General features: G+C 45.9%; 1 long non-coding RNA gene across 1 annotated transcript in view; it reads right to left on the bottom strand.

Annotated features, from left to right (window-relative positions):
• Positions 1 to 12,425, bottom strand: part of LOC141193189 (uncharacterized) — a 39,248-nt gene that overhangs the window by 7,434 nt on the left and 19,389 nt on the right. The window lies entirely within an intron of this gene.

Raw genomic sequence — 12,425 nt, forward strand, 5'->3', positions numbered from 1 at the left:
GTTAATAGGATTCAGTAGTCAGTTTTTAATCACGTGATGTCATAAACCTAATGGAAAAGAGAAGAATTAGCGGAGTAGAATGGAAAATGAGCAATTGTAAGTACACAATGCTATATAATATAATGACTGCAATATTTTAAGAGGCTAACAACTTTGATGGGAGGAGGAGGAGGAGTGCTTCTTTAATAAAAAAAAAAATGTAATGAAGCTTTTTGTCCTATACATTCCTAAGCTCAGTTTAGCCTCTATTATGCTCAGATGCAGTTAGCTTTTCTGTCACGCTGTCTCTGTGTACTGGAGGTAGGGGGCCTAAGCTGACCCTGAGCTGGGGCCCTGACTAATCCCTCTACCTGGAGGTACTGTTAAAGGTACAGAGGTCCAGGCCGCCAGCGTATCCCCTACCTCCTGAGGATCCCTGCACCTAAGTAATCTAGTCCTGAGAAGGACCCCGATCACAACAAAAGGGGACAGGTAATAATATGCCAACACTCAGTACTTAGACGAACGAGACAGTACAAGGGTAAAACCAAAACCACCTTGCATACAAAAACTACACAACTACAACAGAGGGAACACCAACGGGAAAGGAGATAAATGATAAAGCGAGGAAGGGAAAAAACACTCCAAATACACTTATCTCTGAAACTCCAAATACCACGATCCGCTCTGTTAGTCTGCATGAAATGCTTTCACCGACACTTCCCTAACAGAGCAGCAGACATATGAAGGAATCTCACTACAGCAGAATTGATTGCAGCTGGGCGAGGCTGGACCTTGTCTAGCACAGAGAGAGAGAGAGTTAACTCCCTCACTGCCGAAAAGCACAAAGCACCAAAAACTCAGCTGCGAGAAGTCAGGCTGTGCAATCGTGACGATCTTCGTGGCGACACAACCATGACAGTACCCCCCCCTTCTACGAGGGGCCTCCGGACCCTCAGGGCCAGGTTTATCCGGGTGAGTCGTGTGGAAGGCCCGAATTAACCGGTCTGCGTTAATATCTGACGCAGGAACCCACATCCTCTCCTCAGGACCATACCCCTTCCAATGAACCAGGTACTGAAGGGACCGACGATTAAAGCGTGAATCGATGACCTTCGATACCTGGAACTCCAAGTTACCATTGACCACCACTGGAGGCGGAGGTAAAGGTGACGGTATCACCGGCGCACATACCTCTTAAGCAACGATCTGTGGAACACGTTGTGAATTTTAAACGTAGGGGGGAGATCAAGACGGAATGCCACCGGATTAATTATAGAACTGATCCTGTACGGCCCGATGAACCTGGGACCCAGTTTCCAGGAAGGAACCTTAAGTTTTATATTCTTAGTAGACAACCATACCAGATCGTTCACACTTAGGTCCGGACCAGACACTCTCCTCCTGTCAGCCATACGTTTGTAACGGTTCCCCATAGTACTCAGATTATTCAGTACCCCTCTCCATACAGAAGCGAGTGATGACGAAAATCGTTCCTCCTCAGGAACCCCCGAAGAGCCCCCTCTACTGAAAGTACAAAACTGGGGGTGAAAACCATATGCCCCAAAAAACGGGGACTTACCAGTGGACTCGCTCCGCCTATTATTAAGAGCAAACTCCGCCAGAGGTAAGAAAGAAGCCCAGTCCTCCTGGTTCTCTGACACAAAACACCGGAGATATGTCTCCAAACTCTGGTTCAGACGTTCCGTCTGACCATTGGTCTGGGGATGAAAAGCCGATGAGAACGACAAATGCATCCCCCGCCGAGTACAAAATGCCTTCCAGAACTTGGACACAAACTGAGACCCCCGATCCGACACCACATCGGAGGGTACCCCGTGAAGCCTCACAATCTCCCCAATGAACACCTGCGCAAGAGTTTTAGCATTAGGAAGAGCAGGAAGAGCGATAAAATGTGCCATCTTGCTGAACCTGTCTACTACAACGAGAATGACAGTTTTACCCGAAGACGGCGGGAGGTCCGTAATAAAGTCCATAGACAGATGAGTCCAAGGACGCTCCGGGATCTTCAAAGGTAAGAGGGCCCCAGACGGACGGGTATGTGGGGTCTTAGAGCGCGCACAAACCCCACAGGACGTAACAAAAGTTACCACCTCCTTATGTAAGTTAGGCCACCAAAATCGACGCGAGAGGAGATCCACAGTTGCTTTACTTCCTGGGTGTCCTGCTAAAGCTGAGTTATGGTGTGCCTCGATCACCTTTTGTCGTAGCTGATCTGGAACAAACAGTCTCCCTGGAGGTCCAACAGGGGCGTCCCCCTGAGCCTCCAATACCTCCTCCTCAAGCTCAGAGCATACTGCCGACACCACCACCCCCTCTTGAAGGATAGGAACCGGGTCATCCGTATTCCCGGCCCTAGGGAAACTACGAGACAAGGCATCCGCCTTCACATTTTTTGACCCAGGACGAAACGTAACGACAAAATTAAACCTGGTAAAAAACAACGACCACCTGGCTTGTCTTGGATTCAGACGTTTTGCAGACTCCAGATAAAGCAGGTTCTTGTGATCGGTGATGACGGTGACCGGATGGACTGCCCCCTCCAAAAAATGGCGCCACTCCTCAAAAGCTAACTTAATGGCCAAGAGTTCCCTATTGCCGACATCGTAATTCCTCTCGGCGGACGACAATTTTTTAGAGAAAAAGGCGCACGGATGCCACTTACCAGGGGACGAACCTTGTGACAACACTGCTCCCACCCCTACCTCGGAAGCGTCTACCTCTACAATGAATGGCTGTGACGCATCAGGTTGAATGAGTATGGGTGCTGAGGCAAAACATTTTTTCAAGGAGGAGAAAGCTTGACAAGCCTTGTCAGACCACCTAGAAAAATCCGTCCCCTTTTTTGTCATGTCAGTGAGAGGTTTAACCATGGACGAGAAATTACGAATGAACTTCCGGTAATAATTAGCAAACCCCAGGAAACGTTGTAGTGCCTTAAGATTCTCAGGCAGATCCCACTCAAGAACTGCCCGCACTTTCCCAGGGTCCATACGAAAACCAGACGCTGAAACCAGGAAACCTAAAAGCTGGAGTTCCTGTACGGCGAACACACACTTTTCCCATTTAGCATACAGTTTATTATCCCGCAAGATTTGTAACACCTGCCTAACGTGCTCCTGATGAGACACCAGATCAGGCGAGTAAATTAAGATATCATCCAGATATATGACAACAAACTGTCCAACCAGGCGGCGAAAAATGTCATTAACAAAGTGTTGGAACACCGCCGGGGCATTAGTCAGACCGAATGGCATGACAAGGTTCTCATAATGCCCCTCCGGAGTGTTAAACGCTGTCTTCCACTCATCCCCCTCCTTCATTCTAATCAGATTGTACGCCCCCCTGAGATCCAACTTAGAGAACTATTTGGCGCCCACGATCTGATTAAAGAGATCGGGAATAAGTGGGAGCGGGTACGGATCTCGGACCGTAATCCGATTAAGTTCACGGAAATCCAGGCAAGGGCGTAGGCCTCCATCCTTCTTCTTCACAAAGAAGAACCCCGCGGCCACCGGGGAAGATGAAGGTCTAATATGCCCCTTAGCCAGACTTTCAGAAATATAATCCTTCATGGCCTGCCTCTCAGGACCAGAAAGGTTATACAACCTAGATTTAGGTAACTTGGCCTCAGGGAGCAGTTTAACAGAACAGTCATACTCGCGATGAGGAGGTAGTTCCCGACACCCCTTCTCCGAGAATACATCCTCAAAGTCCACCAAAAATGGAGGCAAGACCCTAGGAGTGACAGCACCGATGACCGTATTCATGCAGTTTTTATTACGGAAATTACTCCATTGGCTTATCTCTCTGGATTGCCAATTAATAACCGGGTTATGCTTAGTTAACCAAGGAAGGCCCAACACTATAGGAGTGGGAAGACCCTCCAACACGTAGCAAGACAACAGTTCATTATGTATCGCCCCCACTTGAAGTTTTACGTTATGCACAACATGCAAAAAACTTCCCTGACCGAGGGGCCTGGCATCGATCGAGAATATGGGGATGGGTTTAGCCAACTCACTCAAATGCATACCTTGAACCCGGGCAAACCGAGCGTCCACCAGATTAGCCCCGGCCCCACTATCTAAAAGAACAGATATCTTCTCAGTTCTCATACCCACCACCACCTCCGCCGGTACGAGAAACAGATGACCCCAGGGACGAAATACCTACTCCCAGATTGCCGTCCACCACACAACCTGGGATTAAAAGTTTTCCGACGACTCTTTACTCTGCAAAGGACGGGATGGACACCCCCCAATAAAATGTCCCTTTCTCCCGCAGAAGAAACACCTTCCAGTCTTGTGGTGTGCCACCGGTCCCCTCCCCCGAAATGATGTCCCTCCTAATTGCATAGGCTCCTCTGGACTGACCAGGGGAACCACCAAATGAGGGGACCTTGTAGGAGGTGGAGTCATCACAGGGGGTGGAGTTATCCCGCACCTCTCCCGAAGCCATCTGTCAATGCGAATAGCAAGGGCCATAGCGGCTTCCAGTGACGCGGGAGAGTCATACTGTGCCAACACATCCTTTAATTTCTCGGACAAACCTTGACAAAACTGGCTCCTAAGAGCCGGGTCATTCCACTGGGTGTCAGTGGCCCACCTACGGAACTCCGAACAGAATTCCTCCGCCGGACGATCTCCCTGCTGGATCCTACGTAACTTAGATTCAGCAAGGGAGATCCGATCCGGGTCATCATATACAAGACCCAGAGCAGCAAAAAACCTATCCACTGACTGGAGAGCCGGGGAGCCCGGTGGAAGAGAGAACGCCCAAGATTGTGGGTCCCCTTGTAGGAGCGAGATGACAATTCCCACCCTTTGTTCTTCACTCCCCGATGACCGAGGCCGCAGCCGAAAGTACAACTTGCATGCCTCTCGGAAAACAAAAAACTTGTCCCGCCCCCCAGTGAACCTGTCAGGGAGAGCTACCTTAGGTTCTGGTCCAGCTTGCTCCTGGAGACACAAAACCTTGGACCTAACGTCCGCCAGCTCCATGGACAAACTCTGCAACTGCCGAGCTAGACCGGCTACTGGATCCATGGTAGCTGGAGAAAATCTAAGGGGGTCGGTGAAAATGTCACGCTGTCTCTGTGTACTGGAGGTAGGGGGCCTAAGCTGACCCTGAGCTGGGGCCCTGACTAATCCCTCTACCTGGAGGTACTGTTAAAGGTACAGAGGTCCAGGCCGCCAGCGTATCCCCTACCTCCTGAGGATCCCTGCACCTAAGTAATCTAGTCCTGAGAAGGACCCCGATCACAACAAAAGGGGATAGGTAATAATATGCCAACACTCAGTACTTAGACGAACGAGACAGTACAAGGGTAAAACCAAAACCACCTTGCATACAAAAACTACACAACTACAACAGAGGGAACACCAACGGGAAAGGAGATAAATGATAAAGCGAGGAAGGGAAAAAACACTCCAAATACACTTATCTCTGAAACTCCAAATACCACGATCCGCTCTGTTAGTCTGCATGAAATGCTTTCACCGACACTTCCCTAACAGAGCAGCAGACATATGAAGGAATCTCACTACAGCAGAATTGATTGCAGCTGGGCGAGGCTGGACCTTGTCTAGCACAGAGAGAGAGAGAGTTAACTCCCTCACTGCCGAAAAGCACAAAGCACCAAAAACTCAGCTGCGAGAAGTCAGGCTGTGCAATCGTGACGATCTTCGTGGCGACACAACCATGACATTTTCCTACAGTATCTGATTGTAGAGTACTTGATGGAAAGATGACACTTTCCATAATGAAAATTTTCAAAGCACATGCTGTGCAGTCACTGACCAAACAAGGAATGCTGGGAGAGTTCATTCCTGAAGGTTGCAGAATAGTGAGTGCAGCTCTGGAGTATAATACAGGATGTAACTCAGGATCAGTACAGGATAAGTAATGTAATGTATGTACACAGTGACTGCACCAGCAGAATAGTGAGTGCAGCTCTGGAGTATAATACAGGATGTAACTCAGGATCAGTACAGGATAAGTAATGTAATGTATGTACACAGTGACTGCACCAGCAGAATAATGAGTGCAGCTCTGGAGTATAATACAGGCTGTAACTCAGGATCAGTAATGTAATGTATGTACACAGTGACTCCACCAGCAGAATAATGAGTGCAGCTCTGGAGTATAATACAGGATGTAACTCAGGATCAGTACAGGATAAGTAATGTAATGTATGTACACAGTGACTGCACCAGCAGAATAGTGAGTGCAGCTCTGGAGTATAATACAGGATGTAACTCAGGATCAGTACAGGATAAGTAATGTAATGTATGTACACAGTGACTGCACCAGCAGAATAATTAGTGCAGCTCTGCAGTATAATACAGGCTGTAACTCAGGATCAGTACAGGATAAGTAATATAATGTATGTACACAGTGACTGCACCAGCAGAATACTGAGTGCAGCTCTGGAGTATAATGCAGGATGTAACTCAGGATCAGTACAGGATAAGTAATGTAATGTATGTACACAGTGACTGCACCAGCAGAATAGTGAGTGCAGCTCTGGAGTATAATACAAGATGTAACTCAGGATCAGTAATGTATGTACACTGTAACTCCACCAGCAGAAGAGTGAGTGCAGCTCTGGAGTATAATACATTAAATTACTTATGCTGTACTAATCCTAAATTACATCCTGTATGTATGTAAGGGGGTGACTGGAACGGTCATGCGCCTCTTTCCTCCTTGTGCACAATGTATCATACTCTGTTTATTATATGTATATGAACATGCATATGACTACTGTCGGATGTGTTAGCTGTAGGGTGAATTTAGGTTTAGATAGATAAGATTGGGATAGTGCAGAAGGGGGCAGTTTAACATAGTAACATAGTTTTTAAGGTTGAAGGAAGACTAAGTCCATCTAGTTCAACCCATAGCCTAACATGTTGATCCAGAGGAAGGCCAAAAAAACCCATGTGGCAAACACCAAGCTCCACATTGGGGAAAAAAATTCCTTCCTGACTCCATACGACAATCAGACTAGTTCCCTGGATCAATGCCCTATCAAGGAATCTAGTATTTATAACCGGTAATATTATACTTTTCAAGAAAGGCATCCATGCCCTTCTTAAATTTTAATAGTGAATCACTCATTACAACATCATGCGGCAGAGAGTTCCATAGTCTCACTGCTCTTACAGTAAAGAATCCCGGTCTGTGATTATGATTAAACCTTCTTTCCTCCAGACGGAGAAGATGCCCCCTTGTCCCCGTCTCAGGCCTCAGAGTAAAAAGATCAGTAGAAAGGTCTTTGTACTGTCCCCTCATATACTTGTACATAGTAATAAGATCACCCCTAAGCCTTCTTTTTTCCACACTAAATAACCCCAAGTGTATTGCGACCCCCCAGTCCTCTAATAACCTTGGTCGCTCTTCTCTGCACCCTCTCTAGTTCAGCTATGTCTTTCTTATACACCGGAGACCAGAACTGTACACAGTATTCTAAGTGTGGTCGCACTAATGACTTGTAGAGAGGTAAAATTATGTTCTCCTCATGAGCATCTATGCCTCTTTTAATGCATCCCATTATTTTATTTGCCTTTGCAGCAGCTGCCTGACACTGGCCACTAAACGTGAGCTTGTCATCCACCAATACACCCAGGTCTTTTTCAGTTACAGTTTTGCCCAGTGTTTTACAATTAAGCATATAATTATACATTTTATTTCCTCTGCCCAAGTGCATTGCCTTACATTTATCCGCATTAAAGCTCATTTGCCATTTATCAGCCCAAGCTTCTAGTTTACATATATCCTCCTGTAATATAAAATTGTCCTCCTCTGTATTGATTACCCTGCAGAGTTTAGTGTCATCTGCAAATATTTAAATATTACTCTGTATGCCCCCTACAAGGTCATTAATAAAAATGTTAAAAAGAAGGGGGCCCAATACTGACCCCTGTGGTACCCCACTGTTAACTGAGACCCAGTCTGAGTGTTTTCCATTAATAACCACCCTTTGTTTCCTATCACTGATTCAATTCTTAACCCACATACATATATTTTCCCCTATCCCCATTGTTCTCATTTTATGTATCAACCTTTTGTGTGGAACCCTTATCAAAAGCTTTTGAAAAGTCCATATACACAACATCCACTGCATTTCCTTGGTCCAGTCCAGAACTTGTCAACTTTAGTGGTTTTTAGACGCCGCCGTACTTCCTGCTGGGTTAAGCAAGTGACATTTTTTGGAGAATTTTTGTTATCACTAATCATGTTTTCTGTCATGCGATTTTCTTGTGTACATACGGTTGAAAAAAAATCATTTAGCATATTGGCTTTTTCCTCATCCTCATCCACCATTTCACCCAGACTATTTTTAAGGGGGCCAACACTATCATTTTTTAGTTTTTTACTATTTATGTAGTTAAAGAATATTTTGGGGTTATTTTTACTTTCTCTGGCAATGATTCTCTCTGCCTCAATCTTTGCTGCCTTGATTTGTTTTTTGCATAATTTATTTCATTTTCTATATTTATTTAATGCCTCATCACTACCTACTTGCTTTAGTTCCCTAAATGCTTTCTTTTTGTCACTTATTGCGCCCCTTACACCTCTATTTAGCCATAGTGGTTTCCTCCTATTTCTAGCATGTTTATTCCCAAAGGGTATATATTGTGCACAGGTCCTATTCAGGATGTTAATAAATGTCTCCCATTTGCTTTGTGTAGCTTTATGTCTCAGGATATCATCCCAGTTTATTGCACTAAGATCATCTCTCAACCGTTGGAAATTTGCCTTCCTGAAGTTTAGTGTCCTTGTAACCCCTCTACTACACATCTTATTAAAGGTTACATGAAAACGTATTATTTTGTGATCACTATTACCCAAGTGACCCCCAACTTGTATATTTGATATGCGGTCTGGCCTATTGGTTAATATTAGGTCTAGCAGTGCCCCCCTTCTTGTTGGGTCCTGAACCAGTTGTGAAAGGTAATTGTCTCTCATCGTTGTCAAAAAACCTATTACCTTTGCTTGAACTACATGTTTCTGTCCCCCAATGTATTTCAGGGTAGTTGAAGTCTCCCATAATAATGACTTCTCCTTGAGTCGCTGCTTCATCTATTTGCTTTACGAGGATATTCTCCGCTACTTCCATTATTTTTGGAGACTTATAACAAACCCCTATCAGTAATTTATTATTTTTCCCCCTCCCCTTATCTCCACCCACAGGGACTCTACATTTTCATTAGATTCACCTATATCCTCCCGCAAGACGGGTTTTAAGGATGATTTTACATATAAACACCCCCCCCCCCTCGCTTGTTTGTACGGTCATTTCTGAACAGACTATAGCCCTGTAAATTAACTGCCCAGTTATGGCTCTCGTCCAGCCACGTCTCAGATATCCCTACTATGTCATAATTATTTTCCAACAAAATTATTTCTAATTCCTCCATTTTGTTGGTGAGGCTTCTGGCATTAGTGTACATGCATTTTATGTATCTCTCTGTACCTCTATTCCTTCTTACTTTATTGACTGTTCTAACCCCACCCCCAATTTCTTTATTTGTGCCCAGGTCACTATCTGCACTATATTCCCCACCTATAAAATGAATACCCTCCTCCCCAATCCCTAGTTTAAACACTTCTCCAACCTTCTAGCCATTTTCTCCCCCAGCACAGCTGCACCCTCCCCAATGAGGTGCAGCCGGTCCTTAGCATAGAGTCTGTAGCCAACTGAGAAGTCGGCCCAGTTCTCCAGTAACCCAAATCCCTCCTTCCTACACTAGTTCTTGAGCCACTTATTTATCTCCTTAATCTCCCGTTGCCTCTCTGGCGTGGCACGTGGTACCGGTAGTATTTTAGAGAATACCACCTTGGAGGTCCTTGCTTTCAGCTTGCAGCCTAATTCCCTGAAATCATCTTTAAGGACCTGCCACCTACCTCTAACTTTGTCATTTGTGCCAATGTGCACCATGACCGCTGGGTCCTCACCAGCCCCTCCCAGTAATCTGTCAACCCGATCAGCGATGTGCCGGACTCGAGCGCCAGGTAGGCAGCACACTGTTTGACAATCCCTGTCTTTGTGACAGATTGCCCTATCTGTTCCTCTAATAATTGAGTCCCCCACTACCAGCACCTGCCTGGCCTGCCCTGCTCTCCTATTTCCCTCTTTACTGGAGCTGACACTCCTCCGGCTTTCAGGGGACATGCCTTGCTGCAGCAGTGCTACCCCTGGACCGTTACTCCCATCATCTGCCAACTTTGCAAACTTATTGGGGTGTGCCAGATCAGGACTAGCCTCCCTGGCACTCTTCCCTCTACCTCCCCTTCTAACTGTCACCCAACTAATGGCCTCACTGTCCTGCAGCTCCCGACTACCACCCTCCCCCACATCTACCCCAGTGAGCTGCTGCTCAGTGAGCAGCAGACTCCTTTCCATATTGTCAATGGATCTCAGTGTTGCCAGCTGCTCATTTAAATCCAGTACCTGGGCTTCCAAATGCACAACGTGCACACATTTCGCACAGCAGTAAGCAACCCCGAAAGGCTGTTCAAGGAATGCATACATGTGGCAAGATGTACACATGATAGCATTGTCAATAATGGAGCTCATTTCCTAATGGGGATTGCAATAGACAGAATGTTAAGTAAAAAGAAAAGTAAAGAGTTAATAAAATACAGACAGCAATTCAGTCCAAAGTCCTCCCTTCCAAACTCCCTGAATCCAAAGTCACTGAAAAACAAGTCACACACTTACTTTCGTTCGCACTTACGCTCCGGACACACACAGCTCGTTCACACTCGCAAACTAAGAGATTTAAAGAGTTGCTTCCCCCCCCCACTTTTCCAGCAATGCACCCTACAGCTCAATGCACTTCCAAAGGACTGGATGCCCAACCAGCTGCCCCTTATAAACCCTTAATTATGACCCCTCTCCCTTAATTAACCCCTTGTGAGTATAGCTACACCTCAGGATTTTAGTGCAATGTAGTTAACCCTTAAATACACAGGTAGTAAACTAAGAAACTGTAAAACTGTAGTGAGAAAATAGGTTTTAAAAAGCCCAATAAAACTAAACAGGTAGAAAAGCACTCAGCAGGTCACAATGCAGCACTCACCGCAATTCACACAGGTATTTTCTGCAGGATTTCCAAATACCTCTTCACTGAAAAACAAGTCACATACTTACTTTCGTTCGCACTTGCGCTCCGGTCCCACTCAGCTCGTTCACACTCGCAAACTAAGAGATTTAAAGAGTTTTTTTTCCCCCTTTTCCACCAATGCACCCTACAGCTCAATGCACTTCCAAAGGAGATAGGAGATAAGGTAAGAAATAGTCAAAGAATTAGGAGATGCTCAGTGTGGGAGGAGCAGGACAGTAAAGGGAAGGGAAGTTCCTGTTAGTCAGTTAGTTGGAGATCCAGAGGAGCAGCAAGAGCCCGGTCTGTCTAGCAGCAGAGGAACGTCGGTCTGTAAATCTGACACAGACTTTCCCGTAGCATTCGGGACCTACGGTCCACAAGAGGTAGCAGTGAAGCTTTCCTCAAAACCTCCCCAGGCTGGGGGAATAGTCGGACGGGAATTAGTCCAGAGAAGACTGAGCGGGACTCATAAAGCTGCAAGTACCTCAAGCATCTCAAGGGCCAAAGCGGCCAACTAAGAAAGGGATAGCTTAGGATGGACAGTGATCAAGAACATGTGCTGTGCAAGGAACTGTAACCCTGGAAACATAACTACTCATTCTTGTATGTTGAATTGAAAGCGTCAAGTAAAGTTTGTTTTTACAAAATGGAGTGGAAGTCCTTTAATGTGTGAAGCGGTTCCTGAAGTGAAAGAACCAAAGGCAGCAGAGACCTGCAACCAAAACATGAGTGACATGCATTATACACACAACAAAGGAGGATCGGGACACTTGTCTTTGTTTGGGAACCGGGGTGAAGGAGTACAGCATATCCTCGCCATCACAGCCACCCTAGGTCCCTTACATGTACACAGTGACTGCACCAACAGAATAGTGAGCACAAATCTGGGACACAATACAGGATGTACTCCAGGATCAGTACAGCACAGTGACTGCAGACTAGCCGTCAGACAAGTTAAAGGGGTTGTCAGACCTTAACTACAAGTCTGCAGGCGGAACCTCAGAGTCTTCTCCCTGCTCTCTGCCCTGGAGTGACAGGTCTCTGTCTACATGCGCGTATACTGTATATAGGTGGTTGTTCACACAGTGGTCCCTGTCCCGCCCGAGTTTTGCCCATTTAGGCAGAGGTGAGAGAGACTGGTGGGAATACGTCAAAAGTCACAAAATTTAAGCACAACTCTGAGCAGAGTTGTGCCTAAATTTTGCATTTTTTTCAAAGCTTTTACGTGTGAAAGCTTTAATGTGTTGGGTTCTAAGTGCTGTACAACATATGTGGTTACAATGGGTCACAGAGCCCAAGCTAATCCCTGTC

The sequence above is a fragment of the Phyllobates terribilis genome, unplaced genomic scaffold (genome assembly GCF_046119375.1).
Source record: "Phyllobates terribilis strain yellow unplaced genomic scaffold, ASM4611937v1 Scaffold_65__1_contigs__length_7625178, whole genome shotgun sequence".
Classification (NCBI taxonomy): domain Eukaryota; kingdom Metazoa; phylum Chordata; class Amphibia; order Anura; family Dendrobatidae; genus Phyllobates; species Phyllobates terribilis.